The sequence below is a fragment of the Macaca nemestrina genome, chromosome 4 (genome assembly GCF_043159975.1).
Source record: "Macaca nemestrina isolate mMacNem1 chromosome 4, mMacNem.hap1, whole genome shotgun sequence".
NCBI classification, from domain to species: domain Eukaryota; kingdom Metazoa; phylum Chordata; class Mammalia; order Primates; family Cercopithecidae; genus Macaca; species Macaca nemestrina.
In genome coordinates, this window is record NC_092128.1 from 106,384,126 (window position 1) to 106,400,715 (window position 16,590).

General features: G+C 41.7%; 1 protein-coding gene across 1 annotated transcript in view; it reads left to right on the plus strand.

The window, feature by feature from the left end:
• The first annotated feature begins 2,334 nt into the window (after window positions 1-2,334).
• The window catches only part of SEPTIN7 (septin 7), a 105,551-nt gene continuing 91,295 nt past the window's right edge, over window positions 2,335-16,590 (plus strand). The window contains exon 1 of the mRNA XM_071095038.1: window positions 2,335-2,431. The gene's annotated coding sequence lies outside the window, so the exon portion shown is untranslated. The remainder of the gene's footprint in view (window positions 2,432-16,590) is intronic.

Here is a 16,590-nt window from a genome sequence, read left to right on the forward strand (position 1 = left end):
ATATTAAGAATTTATCCATTTTCATAGCACAAAATAACACAATTCACCTCTTTCATACCCATTAAGAGATCTTCCTCAAAGAAATATTATCAATAGAGATGGGAGGCAAAGATTTACTTCCTTTAAACTATTAGGTTATATTAATAAAAGTATTTGCTTTAATTTTATATTTTAAAATAATCTATATTTAGGCAATATTTACTAAGCATTGACTGAGCACTGTGTTCATGTATTAGTCTATTTAACTCTTATCAAAATCCTGTTAGATAAGTATTATCTCCCTTTACAGACAAGGAAACTGGATCACAGAAAAGTTTAAGTAACTTGTTCTTGGTTGCAAGCCTAATAAATAGAGAGCTGGGATTTGAACTCTGGCAGTCTGACTCCGGGTTACCCTCCTTGCTACACTGCTTTCTTTCAAAAATAGAAATTTAACAACATTTCCCAAAGTAAAAGTTCATTTGAAGTTTCAGAAACTTAAAGCAATGATTGAACAGATAAGTTGCAACAGACTTCATAACCAGTTCAGTAAAAATGTAGACTTACGAAATGGCATAAATAACAAGATACAAATAAGTTGCTTCTGTAAGTTTCTTTTCTTAAAAAAAACTACTCGGAAATATTTCAAGTATATAGAACAGTAAAGGAAATAATTACAAGTGAACACCCATGTGCCCTCTACTTAGCTTAATGTTTTGCCACATTTTCAAGATACTTCTGGTAGAAAATAAACGTTACAGATACAAATGAACCCTTCTTGTTACATTCCCTTCTGTTCCTCTCTGGAAGTAACTAGTATTCTGAATTTGTTATCTATCATTTCCTTATACGATTTTTAGTTTGATCTTACCTTTTTGTAATTATTAAATTTTTATTTATGGTATGTCATATATACATCTTCCTGCAACTTGCCTTTTCCTTTCTTCCTCAATATTGGGTTAATGACTCTATCCATATGAAAAACAGTAGCTTTAGTTCACTGATTTTTTGTTTAGTTTATGTTCAATTCGTTCAACAATGACACTTATTCATCCATTCTATTAGTAGACATTTATTGTTCCACTAATATAAGCTATTCTGCTCTGAACTTTCTTGCACGTGCTCACAACTTAGAAATACACATACTTTTTTTTTTTTTTTTAAACATGCAGTTAAACAGGAACATACACATTTCTTTAACATGTACTTAAACAGGAAAAGTAACACATTTGCATGAAGAATACAACCGAGAGCCATTACGTTCAAGAAACGTACAAAAGACCACAGGTTATTCCGAGTGAAGAAAGGCTTTCACTAGAAGGCACTTGGGGAAGGTTCCAATGACAGCGACATTCATCGCTACAGTAGAAACTCACACAATCGTAGCCCTTTATTACTCTTTTCTTATCCAGTAGTTTCCTGCGTCCGTTCATTTTCTCAACTGGAGCGTGAGCTCCAAGAGGAATGAATCGGGCCCCAACAAGGTGAGCCAATACGAAGGTGGCAGCAGAGTCCGCAATGGGGGCTACAGCGGCCGACCTCTGAGGCTGTGCCAGGCCACCAGAGTGACAGCGAGAGGGAAGGGTCGGGGAAACAGGGCCTAACCTCACTTTTCACACCGAAAGTCAAGGTAGCCGAGGAAACAGGGATGAATGGGGGCACAGACACCTGCCTCGAAATGTCTCCTCACTTTCACTCACAAAGCCGTCGGGTCAGTAGCTACAAGCCGAGGGGCGGATGCGGCCCCCGCCCTGTGGCACTTTCTCAGTCTGGTTCTTCCAGCCGCGCCTCTTTGCCTTACGCCAATTCCGTAAGGAGGGGCTGAGGCCAACCGGGCGGCTCCCGCAGCTCCAAAACTTGACGTGAAACAGCGCGGGGCAGAACTGACTGCGGCCATCTTTAATTCGGGCAAGACCCCACCCTCGCACCCCACCGACTAGTCCTTTTCAGCGTTACCAGGATTTTCGGCAACAAATGTAACGCGGTTAACCTTAGAAGCAGTGTTGAAGAAACACGCAAAGAGGCCTGAGTATCTATGACCTCAGTCGTGCGAAATCCGGCCAATTTAAACATGGCGGCTAAACCCGAACAGCTAAACGTTGCTGACGCCAATGAAGTCATGCTCGAAATGGAGCGAAGCGGCGGAGCTGGGGAGCGGGTAATCTCGCGAGATGGAAGCCAGCCTCCGCTCGGCCCGGAAGCCTCGTCTGAGGGGGCGGGGGACGGAGGAGGGAGCGGGAGTCGGGCGAGAGCCAGTGGAGGAGTCCGCCTCCTGTAGCGTGCGTAAGCAGGGCAGCGACGCCGGGCAGCTACGCCGCGAAATCGGCGTAGGCGCCTTTGGAGAATCGGCGGGCTGCGCTGCGCCGGGGCTGGTCGCGGAGGGGGGAGGGGATGTCGGTCAGTGCGAGATCCGCTGCTGCTGAGGAGAGGAGCGTCAACAGCAGCACCATGGGTGAGTCTCAGCTTCGGGCTGCCGCGACTCGGGGTCATCGGCTCGGAATGCCGGGAAGCCTTGCGGCCGCTGGACCGAGCTGGGGAACGCCCTGAGGCGAGGAGGAGGCAGCGGCGAGGGGAGCCGTGGTGGGGGCGACGGCGGGCCCGGGGCGCGGCAGCGGCGGGATCGGGGGGAGGGGAGGCGGCGGCGGTGACAGTTTGAATTGAACGTGAGGAGAGCCGAGGCGGCGGCATTTCCTGTGCCGCGGCGGGCCGGCCCCCTGGCCGGGGTGGAGAGCCGCGGCCTCCGCGGCCGGAGCAGCCTGAGCGCGGTGGTCTCAGCTCTGCCCTTGCTTCTCTCCGTCCCTTCGCCTTCCCTCAGCCTCCTCCCGTGCCCGCCGGCGCCCGCGGCCCCGCTCCTCCTGTCCCCGGCCGCATCCCCCTCGGCAGAAGTCCCCTCGTGGGGCAGTGGGCCTGGCGAGGAGGGTGGGGACGAATGTGAGCGCTCGGGCAAGGGTGCTGTGTGGGCCAGCCCGGGAGGGCGGCGGCGGGGAGGAAGAAGGATGCACCAGGCTGAGGCTGCGGTGGAGGCGGCGGCGGCGGCGGCTGCAGCAGCAACTCCAGTGACCGCGTCGCCTCCCCGCTCCTCCTCCCGCCTCTCGGGGTTGCCTCTCTCCAGGCGCAGCCCGGAAGGCCGGTGGATGGCGGGCGAGTCTTGAGAACGGAGAATCGGTAGTTTGGTTTGGTACTTGGGCTTAATTTTTAGCAGTAGGGGAAAGAGAACGCCTGGGAAGGGCGCCCCCCGGAGGAGATAGAAAGGGTGGGAAGGGTCCCTGGAAAAGGGAGGGAGCGGAGATGTGGAGTGGCGAAGTTGAGGGAAATTAATTTTTGAAAATATTTCAGTATTCTCAGTTATTCTTTTAAGGAGCCCTTTCATTTCCTTTCCTCCCCCACATATTGGAAAAAGAACAGGCCATTTCATTCACATTTTCCATTCCTGAGTTCCATTTCAGCTGTCTGTATAGTAAGAAATAAGCAACCGAGATTTTTCTAGGACATTTCCATTTGCTAAGTTACTTTTGAAGAGTACACTGTTTCAGATTTGGGTTTTTACAGTCCTAGGAAAGAATTCGTGACGTCCAGGTGTTTTCTTAGTTACTGAAATAATAACTTACTACAATTCTTGAGAGTTTATTGCTAAATAGTTCAGCTTTAAGAATTCTTTCTTCTGGCTTTATTTTGATGAAAGAGAATATCTTTCTTAGTGTCCCTGAGAATCTAAATGAACAGGTAATCTAAATCCCTAAGCATTTAACCTGTTTTACATATTTATGCACATGCAGGTGATGAGTATAGTCAGTTTTTCCCCCTAAAGTTTATGTGCAAACTTGGGGAGGAGAGTATTTTAGACTTCAGGTGTACAGGTAGGGATGAAATTTCTGGAATCCTGATAGACTGAAGGGAGGATTATAAACAGTGACCAAGTCAGTTATTGCTGCTTGGATTCTTTATTTCTTCAGACTGCAAGGGAATGAGTGAGGGGTGTTTGGGTGGTGGTTGGGGAGAGGGGGATTACAGCGGCAGGAGAGCAGTAAACAATCTTTCATCCCATTCAGCTGTTCAGTGGGTGGGACTAAAGGAGATAGAGTTGAGTGAAGCTATGAAATAAATGTGGAAGCTACATAGGTGATTTGCATGGTAGCATTGTCTTATTTTGTGATGGGACAACATGATGGAACCAGGTCTTCATAATACAATTATTAAAAATACCACATATTATACTACATCTTAGGCTTACAGAATTCAAGTTCACAACAAATAACAGCAAGTTATGTTAAGTTGGTTTTAATTAGTTCTTATCCTTTAAAAAGAAAGGATATTGTCTTTTTCTAATGTAGCTTAACAATTTTTGTTGCAGGCTTTGATTTGGAGATACTTGATGCATACATAATACATGAAAGATAGTGTTAAAAGATTATATTTCAAAAGTTTGTGGTAAAATTGGTTGTTCAGATTTGCACATTTTCCCATAGAAGTAATTTTAAGTAAATCCATGCCAGAAGTTCTGAACAAGTCTAAGGCAAGTTAGGAATCCTTACAGACCCTAGGAGAATTTAGAGGAATATGCTAGAGCAACAACAACAACAATAATAACAAAGCTTTGGGGAGAAGAGGAAGGAAGAAGAGTTACATCTCTGTCTTCTAAGGTCTCAGTAATGGAGAGTGATCAGATGAGGGGACCAGTCAGAATAAGGATAGTGGTAGAGCAGATTAGTTGCAGACTTTTATAATTTGATGATATACATATTCATTGTAGACCGTATTCTGGAAATTGCCGATAGTGAATTCCTACCTGACTAAATTGCCTGCTGAGAAATGTGTTTCACATTTTGACTTCATAGGCTATCTTCAATTTTTGATTAGAAGTTGAGCATTTTAAATTAATGATTTATGTCTTTTACTAAGTTTTGAGAAAAAACTTTTTGTGTATTTCTTTTTCTGTACTAAGTTTGCATTGTAAAGACAAACTTTATTGTGTAATAGAAACAACAAAAATTATGTTTTAAGGAGTAGAATTTTAAGGTAGTTTGATTATGGGTTTAGTTCGCTGGATGAGAGCATGCTGTTAAATGTAGACCATTGAACTCTACAGCAGTGTTTTGAAGACTGCAGGTTGTGACCCATTAGTGGACATTGCACTTAATATTTAGAGGGAGGTTACATTTTTTTTCAGGTATTGTGTACTGGATGGGCATCGTGGTCAAAATGTACAGTATGGATGAGTCAAATGTAAGGTCTTCGAACCTTATGTTAGAGGTTGGAGGTCTTGGTGTGAGGACTTTAAAATTAGAGACTGTTAGTCCGTGTGGCTTTTTCTTATTTTGGATTCATTTATCCTGTACTCCATGTAGCTAGCATGGTTAGAGAGATCTGAGGCCTACTTCTGTTTGAGAGGATGTTATCCCCCATAGCCAGAAACTATGGTGGCTTCCAAAAGAAAAGAGTAGCATTTAGTGACTCTGCTTTAGGCCTTGAGGATGAATCTTTTCTTTGTTTTTGTCTTCATGTGTCGTTTTGCATCATCAGAGATCAGGAGACTAAACTTTAAGCATGCGCTTGGGGAAGAGGGGCCAAAGAGACAACTTGGCTGGCATTGAGTGTTGAAGGCGGTAGGCCAGACACACACTAAATCCTTGTGACTTACTCTTGGTGCAGTCCAGCTATCCAGATGTAGGGATTACACACTGGGGTTTGAGTTCAAAATCTTAATAATGATTTAGAAGATAGGCTTTGATGTTAGATATGGATGCAAATCTTGGCTTTGCTTCTCACTAGATACATCAGTCGGAGTAGGTTAGATTATAATTTTAAAAACTACAGTTAGGCATTGTTAACAATAGGGTACATTGAGAAATCATAGAGTATACCTACACAAACCTAGATGGTAGAGCCTACTATACACCTGGGCTGTATCCTGTTGCTTCTAGGCTATGAGCTTGTACAGCTTGTTATTGTACTGACTACTGTAGACAATTATGACACATGGTAAGTGTTGTTTTTTTTTTTCTTTGAGACGGAATTTCGCTCTTGCTGCCCAGGCTGGAGTACAACGGCACAATCTTGGCTCACTGCAACCTGGGTTCAAGCAGTTCTCCTATCTCAGCCTCCTGAGTAGCTGGGATTACAGGTGCTTACCTGCCTCAGCCTCCCAAGTAGCAGGGGTTACAGGCACTTGTCACCAGGCTCAGCTAATTTTTGTATTTTGAGTAGAGATGGGGTTTCACCATGTTGGCCAGGCTGATCTGGAACTCTTGACCTCAAGTGATCCTCCTGCCTCGGCCTCCCAAAGTGCTGGGATTATAGGCGAGCCATCACGCCTGGCCAAATGTTTGTGCTTCTGAGCCTAGAAAAAAAGATATGCTGTACTATGAACTTATGACTGCTATGTCATCACAGGTGATACGATTTTTTTAAGCTCCGTTGTAATCTTATGGGACCACTGTCATACATGTTGTCCACTGTTGACCAAAACATTTTTAATGCAGTGCATGACTATACTGCAGATAAGAAAAGTGGAAATGGAATAAGAAAGATAAACTATAAGCCCCAATTTTTTATTACTAGTTTCAACAGACGTAAAATTATTCTGCTATTAAAATTTCCATTTTTATGCTCTAAATTTCTGTGTTTCTCTGACATAAACTGATAATTCACAGACTGCTCACTGGTCCACAGACCACACTTTACATAGCACTAGGTTAAACTATGCTGCAGCAACAGACTGTCATATTAAAGTTCATGTGCAGTATTATATTTTAGGCCAGTGTTAACTTTAAAAGATGCTATACTTTGAAAGCTGATAATTCGTAAGTATCCCCTGTGATTGGGGGAATTGCCTAAAGCTGCTCCTGCTTACATTATTTTGAAGTTTTCTAAGTCTTAGGTATTCATGTGTCATTTGCATTTTATTCAATGTTTATTTGCCTTATGTAAAATATAAAGATGATATTCTTCCTCCTTCCCCACTGACCTGGAGGTAAAAAATGGACTTTCCTAAAGTTATAACATGTTAATTCTGTTGTTTTGTTTAACTCTGGGTCACAACTGACTACTTCTGGTAGCTTTATTGGAGGTGAGGCTCCAGGTCAGAGTTTCTCATTTGAGGTTTTATCATTATTTGGGGGAGGGAAGGGCTGTCTTGTGCATGTACAGTATTTAGCAGCATCCCTCCTGTCATCATGCTAAGATGCCAGCAGCACATGCTCTCTCCGGTTGTGAAATGAAAAAAATGTCTACAAACATTGCCAAATGACACGTGGGGGAGCAGAATCATCCTTGGTTGAGAACCACTGTACTGGAAGGAACAAGCTTCCTTAACTGTCTTACTTTTTTTTTTTTTTTTTTTGAGACGGAGTCTCGCTCTGTCCCCGGGCTGGAGTGCAGTGGCCGGATCTCAGCTCACTGCAAGCTCCGCCTCCCGGGTTTACGCCATTCTCCTGCCTCAGCCTCCTGAGTAGCTGGGACTACAGGCGCCCGCCACGTCGCCCGGCTAGCTTTTTGTATTTTTTAGTAGAGACGGGGTTTCACCGTGTTAGCCAGGATGGTCTCGATCTCCTGACCTAGTGATCCGCCCGTCTCGGCCTCCCAAAGTGCTGGGATTACAGGCTTGAGCCACCGCGCCCGGCCAACTGTCTTACTTTTTACGTCTTCTTCCTGGAACTCCTACCACTTAGTATTCTTAGTATTTCCTAAACTTGGGAATCAAAATTACCTAGAGTTTTTTTGTATTAAAAGTTTATCATTAATTTATATATTTTTGCAAAGCATGATCAGTAATTACTGGACATAGAACATTATGCTAGGTCACTGTTTTCCAAAGTATGATTGAAGGGCCAACCATGGCCTGGAGTTAAAAATGCAGATTAACTGGTTCCCACTAAAAGACCCACTGATTAGCAATCTCTGGGAGAGGGACCCAGGAATCTACATTTCCAAATGCTTTCCAACTTATCAAGTAACTTTATTATTGTATGCTTTCATAGAATAAAATACATGGATTTTAAGTATTTAGTTGAATGAATTGCTGATGTGCATACACACATCTTGTAGCCTTTATTCTAATCAAGATATAGAATATTTCCACCATCCCAGAGTTTCTTGTTCCTTGTTGGAGTTCTTCTTCTATTGCCCCAGGTAACCACTGATAGGATTTCTAATAGCCATGAATTTGTTGGTTTTTTTTTTTTTTTTTTTTAAACAGCTTTAGTGATATATGTATACAGTTGATTCATTTAAAGTGTTTTTTTCTGGGTAACTTTCTAAAGTCTCCCCATCCCCATAACTTCTTTATTATATAAGATTTCAAATAAAATGATCATCATGGTGTTTTTCAAAGAATACAGATTCTCGTGATGTTTCACACTGTGATAAACAATAGGCCTGGGATGGGGCCCTGAAAATCTTTGGCTCTGATGACTATTTTCAGGAAAATCAAAACCATTTTCCACTAGTTTTGCTATTCTTTATAAAATATATTTGAAATATTCCTGCAGTGGTAATTTGAAACTTTTGTAAACTGTCCATTGATTTAACAAATATTTGACTCCAAAAAAGTATTGGACACTTTGACACCATGGCAATCAAGAAAGCTATGGTCATGGATGTTATGATGTTTCTGTTTTCATTTCTGAAATTGCTTTTTTTAAAAAAAATTTTTTTTTCTTGAAACGGAGTTTTGCTTTTGTTGCACAGGCTGGAGTGCAATGGCACGATCTCAGCCACCGCAGCCTCCGCCTCCCCGGTTCAAGTGATTCTCCTGCCTCAGCCTCCCGAGTAGCTGGGGTTACAGGCATGCGCCACCATGCCCAGCTAATTTTTTTTTTTTTTTGAGATGGAGTCTCTGTCCCCCAGGCAGGAGTGCAGTGGCGCGATCTCGGCTCGCTCTAAGCTCTGCCTCCCGGGTTCACACCATTCTCCTGCCTCAACCTCCCAGGTAGCTGCGACTACAGGCATCTGCCACCACGCCCGGCTAATTTTTTGTATTTTTAGTAGAGACAGGGTTTCACCGTGTTAGCCAGGATGGTCTGGATCTCCTGACCTAATGGTCCGCCCGCCTTGGCCTCCCAAAGTGCTGGGATTACAGGCGTGAGCCACTATGCCTGGTTGCTTTTTAAAAATTTTATTGGGAGTTTTTTGTTGTTTTGTTTTTTTGAGACGGAGTCTTGCTCTGTCACCCAGGCTAGTAGCATCATCCCGGCTCACTGCAACCTCTGCCTCCTGGGTTCAAGCGATTCTCCTTCTTCAGCCTCTTGAGTAGCTGGGATTACAGGCGCGTGCCACCACGCCTGGGTAATTTTTGTATTTTTAGCAGAGATGGGGTTTCACCATGTTGGTCAAGCTGGTCTCTCCTGACCTCGTGATCTGCCTGCCTTGGCTTCCAAAGTGCTGGGATTACAGGCGTGAGCCACCGCACCTGGCCTGGGTTTTTTTTTTTTTTTCCCAATAGATAGTATAATCACTTGGTTCAAAATTTAAAAGGTTAAACAGAGAGATACAGTGAAGTCTCTCCTTCTTTCTTTTACCCCCAGGTCACCCAGTTTCCTACTCCTCAGGCATTCTGTGTTAACAGTTTCTTGTATGTTCTTCCAAAGGTGTTTTTTGCATATGGAAGTTAAAAACATATATCCTTCCTGCCCCCACCCTTGGTAGAATAAGACACATTATTTCCCACGTTTCTTTCCAATTAGTGTAATTTGGGTTATTCCATGCAGTACATAAAGAGCATTCATATTCTTTTATACAGCTATATAACCGTTATATGATATTCTGTTTGTGCTGCTCCAACAAAATACCTGTGACTGGGTAATTTATAAGGAACAGAAATCTATTTCTTACCATTCAGGAAGCTAGGAAGTCCAAGATCACAGTGCCCTCAGGTTTGGTGTCTCTGCTTCCAAGATGGCACCTTAAATGCTACTTCCTTTGGAGGGAACAAATGCTGTGCCCTAACATAGCAGAAGGAGCAAAAAGGTCAAGCAGCTCCCTTGCATCTCTTTTATAAGGTCATTCATCCTATTAATACGGTTACTAGTGATTAAGTATCAACATACAAATTTTGGGACAACACACCAAGACCATAGCATATGGATAGACCGTGATATGGGATATATTATGATTTGTTTAACATGTCTGACTCTGATAGACATTAATTTCCAGTGTTTTGGTATTACCAACAATGACATGATGAGTCACTTGGGATATTGATCTTTTCACATTTGTTAGTGTATCTAACAAATACACTAACAGTGTTAGTTTTTGAACTCTTTGAAGCAGGAGACTACCACTTAAAGGTTGTAGTATTGACATTGTCATTATATACATAACGTATTGATATTATATTACCATAAAATTGATGTTAAATATTGGTAATATTGCTGTTAAGTCATTGGTTTAGAACTTCAACAATCAAGTTCATTCATTTAACAAATACACGTTTTGTACTTGCTGTGTGTTGGCCACTGGGGAAACTGAATTAAATGCTGTGGCAGTAGAAATAGAGGCATGGTGATTAAGAGTTTCGGGTCTAGAGTCAGACTTGGATTCATATCTCAATTCTAAAGCTTAACTGAACCTTTGGTAAATAACAGAACTTTTGTTTTTCCTTCTCTGTAAAGTGGGAATCATAAGGGTATCGGAGAAGTAAATGATATAGTATTTGAAAAAAATCTTAGCATGATGCCTGGCATATAATAAACACTGAGGTGTTAGTTTAAAGAAAGTTATCAGACTATATTGCAGTTGACTTTATTTTTCTGCCTCCACTGTGCTTAAAGTCTAGGACTGTGTTTTGTTCACCTTTGTATCCCTAAAACTGGCTTGCATTTAGTAAAAAATTTGTGATATGATATAAAGGTATGTAGAACATACAGTGAAAGTTCAAAGCAGGATACCTTTTCCATGCTGGAGAAGGTGAATTTTTAAAAGTTGGTAGGAGTGATTAGGTAAAGGTGGTGAAGGAGTGAAGATAATTCTCACTTAAGAGTGAGAAATCCTGTTAGTATCAGGTTATGAAGTTAGAAAAGGTAAGTAGGCAACTGGTATTGCTGTGCTGAGAATTTAAAAATCTTTATTGAAGACTTTAAAAGAAAAGTGGTAATCATAAGAATTGCAATGATAATTATCTCTGTTGAGAGTTGACAGGGCACCAGGTTGGAGCCATTAAATTGCGGGAGTTTAATCTAGCAGTTTAGGACTAAAAATCGGTCAGAAGCAGAGCAGTGGGAAAAGACATGAGGGGGGATGGTTGTGAGGTATTAGGGAAGATGTGGGTGGTGAGAAATGAGTCCAGAATATTTGAGCTTTCTGACTTGAGTGAATGGGTAGATGAGTAGATGCTATTTCTTGAAATAGGTAATTTGAAACATGAAATTGAGAGGCCTGGGGGACATCCAAGTGGACTTGTCTTGTAGGGTCTCAGTACTAGGAAGACATCTAGGATAGAAAATAAGCATTTTCCGATAATTGTAAATGTATTCATTTGTGCTTTGAATTTTTATGTTTAGTAAGTGAATTTGTGAACAGAGTTGAAGGAAACTAGAATAAAGTGATTTGTGTGAAATTTCCTTGTCCTTTAAAGTTAGACAGACTGAGGTCTCCAGTTTCTTAGGTAGTACTAAAATGTTTCCTTTTTTTTTTTTTTGAGACGGAGTCTTGCTCTGTCATCCAGGCTAGAGTGCAGTGGCGAGATCTCAGCTTATTATTGCCAGCTCCGCCTCGCGGCTTCACGCCATTCTCCTGCCTCAGTCTCCTGAGTAGCTAGGCCTACAGGCGCCTGCCACCACACCCAGCTAATTTTTTGTATTTTTAGTAGAGACAGGGATGATCTTGATCTCCTGACCTTATGATCCACCTGCCTCAGCCTCCGAAAGTGCTGGGATTGCAGGCGTGAGCCACGGCACCTGGCCAAATGTTTACTTATTTAAAATTTCTTCTGGTACATTTCACAGCAGCAGTTGTTTCAGACTCAGGATTATGCTAGTGTTTTTTTGCAGGAGTGACATTTTGTATCCTTGTATATTCTTTTCTTTTTTTTTTTTTTTTTTTTTTTTTTTTGAGACGGAGTCTCGCTCTGTCGCCTGGGCTGGAGTGCAGTGGCCGGATCTCAGCTCACTGCAAGCTCCGCCTCCCGGGTTTACGCCGTTCTCCTGCCTCAGCCTCCCAAGTAGCTGGGACTACAGGCGCCCGCCACCTCGCCCGGCTACTTTTTTGTATTTTTTAGTAGAGACGGGGTTTCACCGTGTTAGCCAGGATGGTCTCGATCTCCTGACCTCGTGATCCGCCCGTCTCGGCCTCCCAAAGTGCTGGGATTACAGGCTTGAGCCACCGCGCCCGGCCATTGTATCCTTGTATATTCTTATTGTCCATTCAAATTGTAATGAGTTAATGAGTTCTTTTTTTTTTTTTTTTTTTTTTTTTTTGAGACAGAGGCTTGCTCTGTCACCCAGTGACAGTGGTGAGACCTCGGCTCACTGCAACCTCCACCTCCCTGGTTCAAGCAATTCTTCTGCCTCAGCCTCCTGAGTAGCTGGGATTACAGGCGCACGCCACCACGCCTGGATAATTTTTTTGTATTTTTAGTAGAGACGAGGTTTCTCCATGTTGGCCAGACTGGTCTCAAACTTCTGACCTGAGGCAATCTGCCCACCTTGGCCTCCCAAAGTGCTGGGATTACAGGCGAGAGCCACTTGCCCAGCCGAGTTCTTTCTTTTGAGGAAGATTTTTAGTGTGTATTGTCCTTCAATTTTAGAGACTACAGTAATATTTTGAGTGAGATCATTATTTATGTAAGAGGAAGCAAAATTCTCATAGTAATTTTATCTTAGTTCTTTTCATTTATATATATATATTTTAAAATAAAGAGAGTACCACCTTATTTAGTACATGTAGCATTTTGGGGTATGAAGTGATCTATACAAGGAAAAATTTTCCAGGAACTAATGTACTCTCAAATATTAACATTTTAAAATATTTCTAATAATAAAAGTTTATTATATAAACTTGGTTTCTTTTATGATTAATTTAAACAAATTAACCACGAGGGGAAAAATAAATTATTTCAGTCATTTGTATTCTTTCTAAATATATATACATATATATTTTAAGGTTATAATTAGGGGTGTGTTAGTGCTCCTAAACCCTGAACCATTATTGGAAACGTTTCTAATGCTTAACGCTTTTGGAGACTCTGTAACTCGCTAGGTGGGAGGTGGGGCTTAGAAGCTTGCTTATTAAGAGGCGGGCATGGTGGCACTGGTTCACATCTGTAGTCCCAGCACTCTGGGAGGTTGAGGCGGGCAGATCACTTGAGGTCAGGAGTTTGAGAGCAGCCTGGCCAACATGGTGAAACACTGTTTCTACTAAAAATACAGAAATTAAGGCCGTGCACGGTGGCTCATGCCTGTAATCCCAGCACTTCAGGAGGCCGAGGTGGGTGGATCATGAGGTCAGGAGTTCAAGACCAGCCTGGCCAAGATTGTGAAACCCTGTCTCTACTAAAAATACAAAAATTAGCCTGGCGTGGTGGCGGGTGCCTATAATCCCAGCTACTCGGGAGGCTAAGGCAGGAGAATCGCTTGAATATCTCAAAAATAAACAAAAAACAAACAAAAAAATTAGCCAGACATGGTGGTTGGTGTCTGTAATCCCAGTTACTCAGGAGGCTGAGGCAGGAGAATTGCTTGAACCTAGGAGGCAGAGGTTACCGTGAGCCAGGGTAAAGCCACTGCACTCCAGCCTGGGTGACAGAATGAGACTCTGTCTCCAAAAAAAAAAAAAAATGTTTAGGGAGATGGCTAACTCAACTTCAACTATGGGTGAAAAAGATAACTAGAATGACTTAGCTGGCAAGTAGACCCACCAAAAATACTTAAGTTTGTGTTAGTGCATGGTGCTGTGCTGTTAGAGAGGTAATTACATAGACATAGGCCCCACGTCCCTTTCTCCCCATTTTTTTTGAAATTTTGGAATAGTTTTGGATTTGCTGAAAAGTTGAAATCCCTTTCTTTTTGAAAGCTAAACATTTGGTCAACACAGAGGAAATGCAGAGATAATACTACAGACATGCAAATATAGCAAGATATATGATATAAATGCACCATCAACATTAGTACTCGCCAGGATTAAAGAAATGTCAAAGGTATGGGGGTTTTATGCTTAATGGAAACATCTTTTATTTGAATCTGTGTTGAAAGTTTTGGGAGGCTCCATTGCTTTTTAATTGAAGGATGTGTATTATAGTTCTGGTTGGTTGGTAGTGGATTTCATTTAACAATTAGAATCTAGCTAAGGTGAACAAAGGACCTTTTTTTCCCCCATAGGGTAGTTTCCTCATTGTTCTTATGGCTTCCAGTCTCTTCCCACTTCATTTAATAAATAAATATTTTAAAATTACTATACCTAAAATACTACTTTTACAAAATAACTTACCTATTATAGTAAAATAAATATCTGTCTATTATTTATAGTATTGGCTTCTAGAGCTCTTGTTAAAAGTATTATTTCTTGGGCTCTATTAGCAAGATTCTAATTCCCTACTTCTAGACTGAGGCGCAGATTTTTACTTTTTTTTTTTTTTGAGACGGAGTCTTGCTCTGTCAGCCAGGCTAGAGTGCAGTGGCCGGATCTCAGCTCACTGCAAGCTCCGCCTCCCGGGTTTATGCCATTCTCCTGCCTCAGCCTCCCGAAGAGCTGGGACTATAGGCGCCTGCCACCTCGCCTGGCTAGTTATTTTTTGTATTTTTTAGTAGAGACGGGGTTTCACCGTGTTAGCCAGGATGGTCTCGATCTCCTGACCTCGTGATCCGCCCGTCTCGGCCTCCCAAAGTGCTGGGATTACAGGCTTGAGCCACTGCGCCCGGCCTAGATTTCTATTTTTAATCAAAAGCTCCCCATATTCTTCTGATTATAGCCAGGTTTGGGAATGACTTTTCTGCCAGATATAAGTCCAGAGGCCTTAATAATAACTATCATCTGTAGCACAATCACTGTAACAACTGTCATTTATTGTACTTACTGTATGTGACGTGCCAAACCCTTTATATTGTTTTATATATACCTTACAACATTATCCCAATCTAAGGCTCAGAGGTTATGTAATTTACCCACCAGAACACAATTCTCAGAAAGGTTGTGTAATTTACCCACCAGAACACAAATAAGTTACAGCGGATACTGGAATTTAGATTTCTAGCTAGCTGCGCGTATACTGCCTTATGAATCTTTTTTACTTTTAGGCTATCATTTTAGCACCTCCTTGGTTTGACCTTTTCCTACTTATAATGAGTAATGTTCAGTATTCCTTTTTTTTTTTGGAAAGAGTCTCGCTCTGTCACCCATGCTGGAGTGCAGTGGCGTGATCTCGGCTCACTGTTGCAACCACCACCTCCTGGGTTCAAACAATTCTCATTCTCTCCTGGGTTCAGCTACTGGCCTCCCCAGTAACTGGGATTACAGGCGTGTGCCACCACACCTAGCTAATTTTTTTGTATTTTTGTAGGGATGGGGTTTTGTCATGTTGACCAAGCTGGTCTCAGACTCCTGAGCTCAGGTGATCTGCCTGCCTCAGCCTCCCAAAGTTCTGAGATTACAGGAGTGAGCCACTGCACTCGGTCAGTATTAGTATTCTTGCTTCTGCTTATGATGTTTGTACCTGCCTTGAAGTCCTATCATATGTTAAGGAAGGCCCATATCAAAACTACCTATTCTGAGAAGCTTTTACCAATCGTGACATGATGAGTAACTTGGGATATTGATCATTTCACATTTGGTAGTGTATCGGTGCTTTTGAACTCTTTGAAATAAGACACTACCAGTTAAAGTTGTAGTATTGACATTAAGTTCATTACATCAGTAATATATTGATAATTATATTACTGTAACATTGATGTTAACTATTGGTAGTATTGCTGTTAAGTCATTAGTTTAGAACTTCAGCAATCAAGTTCTTTCATTTAACAAGTATGTGTTTTGTACCTGCTGTGTGCTGGTCACTGGGGAAACTGTTAAAAGTTGGAGAGTATTTTCTTTCATGCTTTTTCTGTAAACTTTAAAAAAAAAGCTGTAACGATAGTGGCACAACGTTTCATTTCTCTTTGGTAAATACTTGGGGTAAGTAATGTAGTAGGTGTATGTTTAATTTTTACATTGCAAAATTATTTTACAATATATTATTAACGTTTTACATTTTCACCCCCGGTGAATAAGAATTCAAGTTGTTCCACATGCTCACCAACACTTGGAATGGTCACTGCTTTTAATTTTACTCATTCTTATAGATTTGTAGTGATAACTTACTGTAATTTTAATTTGTATTTTCCTAATGACCAATGATGTTGAGGATCTCATGTGCTTATTTGCCATCTGTTTGTCACCTTTGGTGGTCCATTGAAATCTTTGGTCCATTTTTAAATTGGGTTATTTGTCTTAATGAATTGTAAGGGTTCTTTTTATATTTAGGTACTAGTTTTTTGTTGGACTGTACAATTTCTCATTATACTTTTACCCACTAACTTTAGTATCTTGTCAATGATTCTTGCCTATGGCAGTTTTACTGTGCTGTTTGTGTTACTGGTGATTTTCTTTTTACATCATGCTACATTTTAAAGCTGGGATTCTATTGTG